A 7,762-nucleotide genomic window follows, 5' to 3' on the forward strand; every position below is an offset into this window, starting at 1 on the left:
AATTACCGAGCAGTGTTCTGGTTTGGATTGCACCGACATCTCTTTTTGGAGTTTAGCCATCTCTTTGTCTTTGCAATTTAAGTTCTTAAAGTCATCAATCAATTTTTTCATTTATGTGATAGGCCTGCATTTGAAATGAACATTTACCATAAATTAAAGGTATCTTATATTATTAGATATATTATTATAAAACATGCTTTAGTTAAGGAGTTATTGATACTTCAAGTGCAAAATGATGATATAAAACCTTGATAAAAAAAAATGCACTTTTAAATACTAATCAATGATGAAGGAGTGAATGATGGTGGTGATGATAGGGATGATTCAAATGGAACTAGTGATGATGATGATAGTGATGAAAATGAGGATTTAGATAATACTGATGATGAGGATGAATTGTTTTGGCAACTAGAGTTTGATCATGACAAATTATTGTTATATAACGCTGGTGCTTTATATATGTACTATGTTACGTATATGCATAAGGAACCTTGTATGATTTCATATAACACAGGAATGAGATGGCTGACTGAAATCGCTCGAGGACACTGGAAACGATGTTTTAACATGTTTAAAATGGATGCTAAGAATGAGATGGCTGACTGAAATCGTTCGAGGACACTGGAAATGATGTTTTAACATGTTTAAAATGGATGCTACGACGTTATAAAATCTTTTTTATGACTTGGAAACACAATATAACTTGAAACCATCAAGAAGGACGAGTGTTATTGAAAAGGTGGTAATGTTTTTATACACCATTGCATTAGGTGCAACAAATAGGCAAGTCCAGGAAAGATTTCAACACTCAGGTGAAACCATAGTCCACTCTTTTAATGAAGTGTTGAAGACAATTTGTTTATTTGTGGTAGAATTAATAAAACCCGAGGACTTAGAATTTGTAAAAACTCCACGTGAAATTGCAATGAATCCTAAATTTAAGCCTCATTTTAAAGTCAGACAGACAGAGTTTATAGCAATTATAGAGATCAGCATTAATAATGTATTATTAATCTTTAATGCTTATGAAATGCTGGTTATTGTTTTGTTTTGTAGAATTGCATTGAAGCGATTGATGGGACATATATACGTGCTTCTGTTTCACAAGAAAATCAAGTGCCATTTATCGGTATAAAAGGTGTGCCGACATAGAATGTAATGGCAACATGTAGCTTTGATATGCAATTCATGTTTGTTTGGACAGGATGAGAAGGTAGTGCTCACGATACTCATATTTTTTTGGAGGCTATTGACAATTCATGAATAAAATTTCCAAAACCTCTTGAAGGTACATATAGAACAATAATTAGATTCAAACATATTTATATTTTACATATTTTTATTCTGTATTTTTTATTACATTTGATATAATTTTCTCTATTGCTATTTTATGTAAATATTATTTGGTTGATGTTGGGTACCCAAATGAGTATGGCTATCTCGGTCCATATAAAGGTGAGAGGTATCACTTCCTAGAGTTTTGACGTCGAGGGCAACCAACAAGCCGAGAAGAGTTATTCAATCATGCACATTCATCACTCCATAATGTCATTGAACGTGCATTTAGAGTGTGGAAACAACGATGGAGAATTTTACAGAACATGCCGACATATCCATACAAATCACAGGTGAAGATTGTAGTGGCATCAATGGCACTGCATAACAATATAAGAAGGAAGTCACAAGAAGATGTTGCATTACATCAATGGCACTGCATAACAATATAAAAAGGAAGTCACAAGAAGATATTGCATTTACAGAATATGATCACAATTCTCATTTTATTCCTGATGATATTTTAGCTGATGTTGTATCATGTTCTCAAAGTCAAGGGAAGTAGATAGTTTAATGGGATGAATGGAGGACAACAATAATATAACATTCATAATTTTTTATGAATCATTAAGAATTTCCTAACAAATTCTACAACCAAATTCACACATGTCCTTCTTGGTAATTTTACTAATAAAAGCACTTACAAAAACAACTTAACCAAACACATATTAAGTACTTTTTAGACAATTTTAATTTTAACCATAATAATAACTAAATACATATTATTTAAAAGAACCACACAAAAAAATGAGTTTTAAAAATATTATTTTTTACCTATCATAATCATAATCGCCGTAGCCACCATTCTTCTAAACATACTCTAAAAATAATATCACGACCGAGCCATGCAAATGGGCCCCCATCTTGATATTAATTAGTTCTAGTGATTAAATCTCGTACTTTACAAGCAAAATTATAGTTCATGACGATGAACTTCATAGTAGAATTAAAGTAAACAATGTAATTAGTCATCGTCTGAGTGCGTCCCGTTTTAATTAATTAATTGCCATATTCAAAACTACTTATTTTTTTTTAGATTAAATAAATGTTAAATAGACCATCTAGGTCAGAATATTTAAATTAATATAATCTAAACCACGTACATTATCGTTATCATATTGTAGTGATTAATATCAACCCTAACGGACAAACCAGGCTTTAGAAACTACCGTAACATGTGAATCCAAACTTCAGATTCCTATTTAACTTAACTGCTTCTCTCGATGCTTTTCTTTATTTAACTACCTTCTCTCTTACATATATGTGAACATAAGAGAATCTTCATCACTAGCCAAGATACAGCCCCTTAATTCTTTCCCACCATATATGTCACTTTGTTTCCTTACTTTCTTTCCATAAACAAGAAGAAACTCACCGCAAGTAGCCGGTTTTACTTGGAGCTGTGAGGGAAATGGATCAAGAATCGGGTGCAACAAAGGAGTCTCGCCGGGTAATTAAGTAATGTTTGCATGGGATATTCTTTTTTGCCCCCTTTTCTCTTACTTGAGTTTCGTATGCACTTCTCTACTTTATGTTTGTTTCTTGAGAAAGTGCAAAAAAAGAAACTTGTGGAGTTCTTCTTGTTGGTTTTTAGTTTTGCAGACTCTGAGTTATGCATTTTTTCAGTGGTTTGCTTTGTTTTCATATCACAGTTGTTTAATTTTTTTTTCTCTTTCTTCAATGAATTTACATTATATATTTTCCTTCCCTCCTTTCATTTCAATGGCATTCACAATTTGTGTTGGTATTCAGTTTTGCAGAACAAGAGTGGTTTTCAGGAGTTGTATTCTTGAGATGACATGTCGTCTCAACAAGGATAATCGAAGAATCTGGGTCTTATTTATTTATTTATTTATTTTCGAGTTTGGAAAGGAGGGGGTGTCAAATGAAGATTTTGTTCATGGGTTATTAGCAATAGACAAGGGTCATATGATTCTGTTCAAGGAACTAACTTATGTTTTCAAAATTTTATATGTTTACATTTGTTGACCTTGATCATTTCATAGCCTTTTGTTTTGTTCAAATTGTCTATGGCATGAATGGTCAAGAATTTGCCATCAACTTTTGCTTAAAACTTTCAAGAAAATGAAGTTTTTTTTATTTATCCTTCGGGGCCTTTGTAACCTTTTTGTTCCTAGTCCTATGTTTTTTCATTCCCTGAATTTAGTACAAATGTTGGATAAAGAGTTTCATAATATTTAATTCTTGAATTAGTATATATTCTCGTATCTCTGTTGCTCCGATCAATAGATTCAATACAGCGACATCTATAGAATTTGATCAATTTGTAAATATCTGGACTTGTTGGCAGAAATTCTACAAAACCACTCTATTACTTGCCTACCAGAGCTTTGGAGTTGTTTATGGTGATCTCTGCACATCCCCTATCTATGTCTACAAGAGTACATTCTCTGGGAAGTTACAACTTTATGAGGAGGACCATGAGATTTTCGGGGTACTTTCTTTGGTTTTCTGGACTCTGACAATCATCCCTCTTTGCAAGTACATGATATTTGTGTTAGGAGCAAATGACAATGGAGAAGGTGCTCTTATTGATCCATCCAATATATTGTTGTGTTAATCATCTTATTAATGTAAGAAGTTTAATGCTCATTTCTTCTCAAGAGCCCATCTTTTCCAGGTGGATGCTTCGCGTTGTACTCGTTACTCTGCCGACACTCCAGGATGGGCGTTTTGAAGAGTCCTCATCTTGAACATGAATTTGTACCTTGTTATGATTCTGATGTATCCACCAAGGAGACAAGAACTAGCTTGCTTATAAAGGAATTCTTCGAGAAGCATCGTAGTTCTCGTGTTGTTACTCTGCTAGTTGTTCTTCTAGGGACTAGCATGGTTATAGGTGATGGAATCCTGACACCAGCAATGTCGGGTATAATTTTTAATCAGATCCATGTGGTATTTAATCGTTCTGCTTTTATGCAATTGCTTATACTTAAGAATTCCTTGTTTTCTTTTGCAGTCCTATCTGCAGTCTACGGAATCCAAATTAAGGCTATAGGCTTACATGAGAGTAAGTCATAATCTTAATCCGATTTACAATAAAGCATTTACATAAAGATCTTTAGCCAGTTTCTGACGTGTTCGTACATGCCAGATTATACTGTTGCTGTTGCCTGCGTGATCTTAGTTGGCCTTTTTGCACTTCAACATTGCGGAACACACCGAGTTGGGTTTCTTTTTGCTCCAATTTTGATTGCTTGGTTGCTGTGCATCAGTGGAGTTGGCATTTACAGCATATTCCATTGGAACCCTTATGTTGTCAAAGCTCTATCACCATACTATATCTACAACTTTTTTAAGAAATCGGGAAAAGCTGGTTGGAGTTCACTAGGAGGCATTGTTCTCTGTGTTACAGGTTGTTCTAAAAGGAGAGAACATTCAATTTCTTCCCCTCATGTTGCTGATTTTGAACTCTTTTTCCGTAATCCAATTTATGACTATCAGGTGCAGAAGCTATGTTCGCTGATCTTGGACATTTCTCAGAGCTTTCTGTCAGGGTACTTGTTTTTTAAAAAAAAAAAAATTTGCTGACGTTATAAGCTATCGAAGGGTTAACATGAAAATTGAGTTATTCATGCTTTTAAAAAAAAATTTACTGACGTTATAAGCTATCGAAGGGGTTAACATGAAAATTGAGTTATTCATGCTTCTTTCCAATAGATTGCGTTTATAGGACTTGTCTACCCTTGCTTGGTTCTGGCTTACATGGGTGAAGCTGCTTATCTCTCCAAGAACGAAAGTGATCTTCAGAGTAGTTTTTACAAGGCTGTCCCAGGTAATTCTTAATAAATCCTGCATATAAAAAATATAGAAAAAAAAAAGCTAGAAGCTTTCATGTGTCTTCGCAATGATTTAGTCGACCAACTTCTTATATCTGAACTGTAATTTTGTGTGTGCCTTTTGAATTTCTAGATGCCAATCGCATGCACAGACATGGGTTTCGGACACCCCATCTCTTCCTCTTTTCTTTATATTTCATTTGTCTGGTTTTCCTATACTTTCAGATATCATATTTTGGCCAGTATTTGTCATCGCCACTCTTGCAACGGTGGTGGGAAGCCAAGCAATAATATCAGCCACTTTCTCCATTATTAGTCAGTGTAGGGCGCTCAATTGCTTCCCGCGAGTAAAGATAGTGCACACATCAAATAACATTCATGGACAGATCTACATACCGGAGGTGAATTGGGTATTGATGCTTCTATGCCTTGCTGTTGTTGTTGGATTTAGAGACACTGCTACTATTGGCAATGCATACGGTTTGTGTTACCTCATTCTCTCGAGCACCCACGTTGCCTTGCTGTTTGTGTTCATATCCATGTTGTAAATAAGCTATTTAATGCTATAATTATGTGCAGGTCTGGTTGTAATCACAGTGATGTTTGTCACAACCTTGTTGATGTTTTTGATCATTAGTACTGTGTGGCAGCGAGATGTTTTTTTGGCATTACTTTTTGTAGCAATTTTCGGATTTGTGGAATTGTCCTATTTCGGTGCATGCCTTGCTATAAAGTACACAAAGGAGGCTGGTTTCCCCTTGTTGTTTCTGCAGTAGTTGTGTCTCTGATGTCAGTATGGCATTATGGGGAATCGAAAAGGCAGGCGTTTGAGCTGGAGAACAAGGTCAGCTTGGACAGCCTTTTGAGCCTGGGAATAGCAAGGGTTCCTGGAATTTGCCTGGTGTGCTCCCATGTTACCTCTGGTGTCCCACCAATGTTCGCACATTTTGTCACCAACTTTCCTGCATTCCATCAGATTCTTATCTTTGTAACCGTTCAATCCTTGATGATCCCAAAAGTTCCGGTCATTGATCGTTTCCATGTTTCAAGGATTGGTCTGCCAGATGTCCCACTATTCCGGTGCATTGTGCGGTAAGTTTTGTCCACATTCTCTGAATTTTTCTCTTCTGATGAAAATACCAAATCATTAATATTATCAACTTATAATCGAAGTTCTTGAGCTTTAATAAGTCGTATGATTGCAAGTTCTTGACTCTTTTCTCTTTAACTATTGTTAGGTATGGATACAAGGACATCAGGGACAGCTATGAATTTGAAACCCAACTGATTGAAAAGATAACAGAGTTCTTGAAATGCGAATTGAATAGCAAGGAAATGTTAGTAATAGAGCAGTCATTGCTTGGTGCAAGAACACAGAGAAGAAGAGAGCTGCGGTTACGATGTCCGCAGGAAGCAAGTGAAGATGTAACTGAACTCATGGCGGCAAAGGAAGCTGGTGTGACTTACATGATGGGACATACTTGTGTTATAGCTAGAGAGGCATCATGTATTCTGAAGAAGCTTGTGATTAACTATGTCTATGGATTCCTTAGACGCAGTAGCCGGTGCCCTGCAACCTCACTTGGGATCCCACACTCCGCATTGATTGAAGTTGGTATGGTTTATCGTGTATAAATGATAATAAATGAACTGATTGGAAGTGTTTAAGCAGAAGCAGGTCTGGATTTCCAATTCATGCTTTATTTTCACTAGCTGTAGCCAATTTTAGAGGGTGGAGGTGGCTGTCGCAAATGGAATAGCAGGTTGAATATTTAAGCCTGTTTTTTTTTGTATTTTAAAAATATTTTTGGTAAAATTTAAATTTTTTTTATTTTTTTATTGATAAAATTTAAATTTTTTTTATTTTTTTATTAACTTCAAATTAATATGTTTTTAGTGTTTTCAAATCATTTTGACATGTTAATGTTAAAAATAATTTTTAAAAAATAAAAAAATTATTAACATATATTTTAACATAAAAAATTATTTAAAAAACAACAACAACTATACTTACAATTTGAAACAGGAAAATGTGGCAGCAACTTTCTATATGTTTGCGGATTGGGGGAAAAACAGAGAAAAAGAAAAGAATGACCTGTATACAGCATGCAGATCGAGTTTTTTTTTTTTTTTCAAGAGAAAAATATATATGCATATTCAAGAGTTGGTCAATATGAGACGCCTCACATTACCATTGAAAACTTGAACACCTGATGATATTTCAGAAGTTCTTCAGAGTACAAATTGCAGGCTGCCTAGAGAAGTGGAATTCTCATTAATCCTCGTTTCCCTGTGTGAATAGCTCGTTTTTAACAGCACTGGAGATCAGGGCGGAGAAAGTAATTTTTCGAGTTATTAAATAAATATATAATTTTTTAAAGCTTAATTATTAATTAATGTATATAAATTTTTAAAATTAACACTAAAGTTTTAATTTAAATGTACTATTTAAAATATTAAAAAATAAATTTAAAAATATATAAAATTGAAGTAAAAGTAAAAATAAATTTATTATTAAAGTTGAATCCTTTAATGTTTTGTGAAATATAATTCATCTATAATTAAATCTGAATCGATATTATAACAAATTCTCAACCAGGATAAAATAATAATCTCATTTCAACTGA

At 34.1% G+C, this 7,762-nt stretch overlaps 1 pseudogene; it reads left to right on the top strand.

Annotated features, from left to right (window-relative positions):
• The first annotated feature begins 2,737 nt into the window (after positions 1 to 2,737).
• LOC105112832 (probable potassium transporter 13) lies at positions 2,738 to 7,455 on the top strand (annotated as a pseudogene).
• The last annotated feature ends 307 nt before the right edge of the window (positions 7,456 to 7,762 follow it).

The sequence above is a fragment of the Populus euphratica genome, unplaced genomic scaffold (assembly GCF_000495115.2).
Source record: "Populus euphratica unplaced genomic scaffold, PopEup_1.0 scaffold456.1, whole genome shotgun sequence".
Taxonomy (NCBI): Eukaryota; Viridiplantae; Streptophyta; class Magnoliopsida; order Malpighiales; family Salicaceae; genus Populus; species Populus euphratica.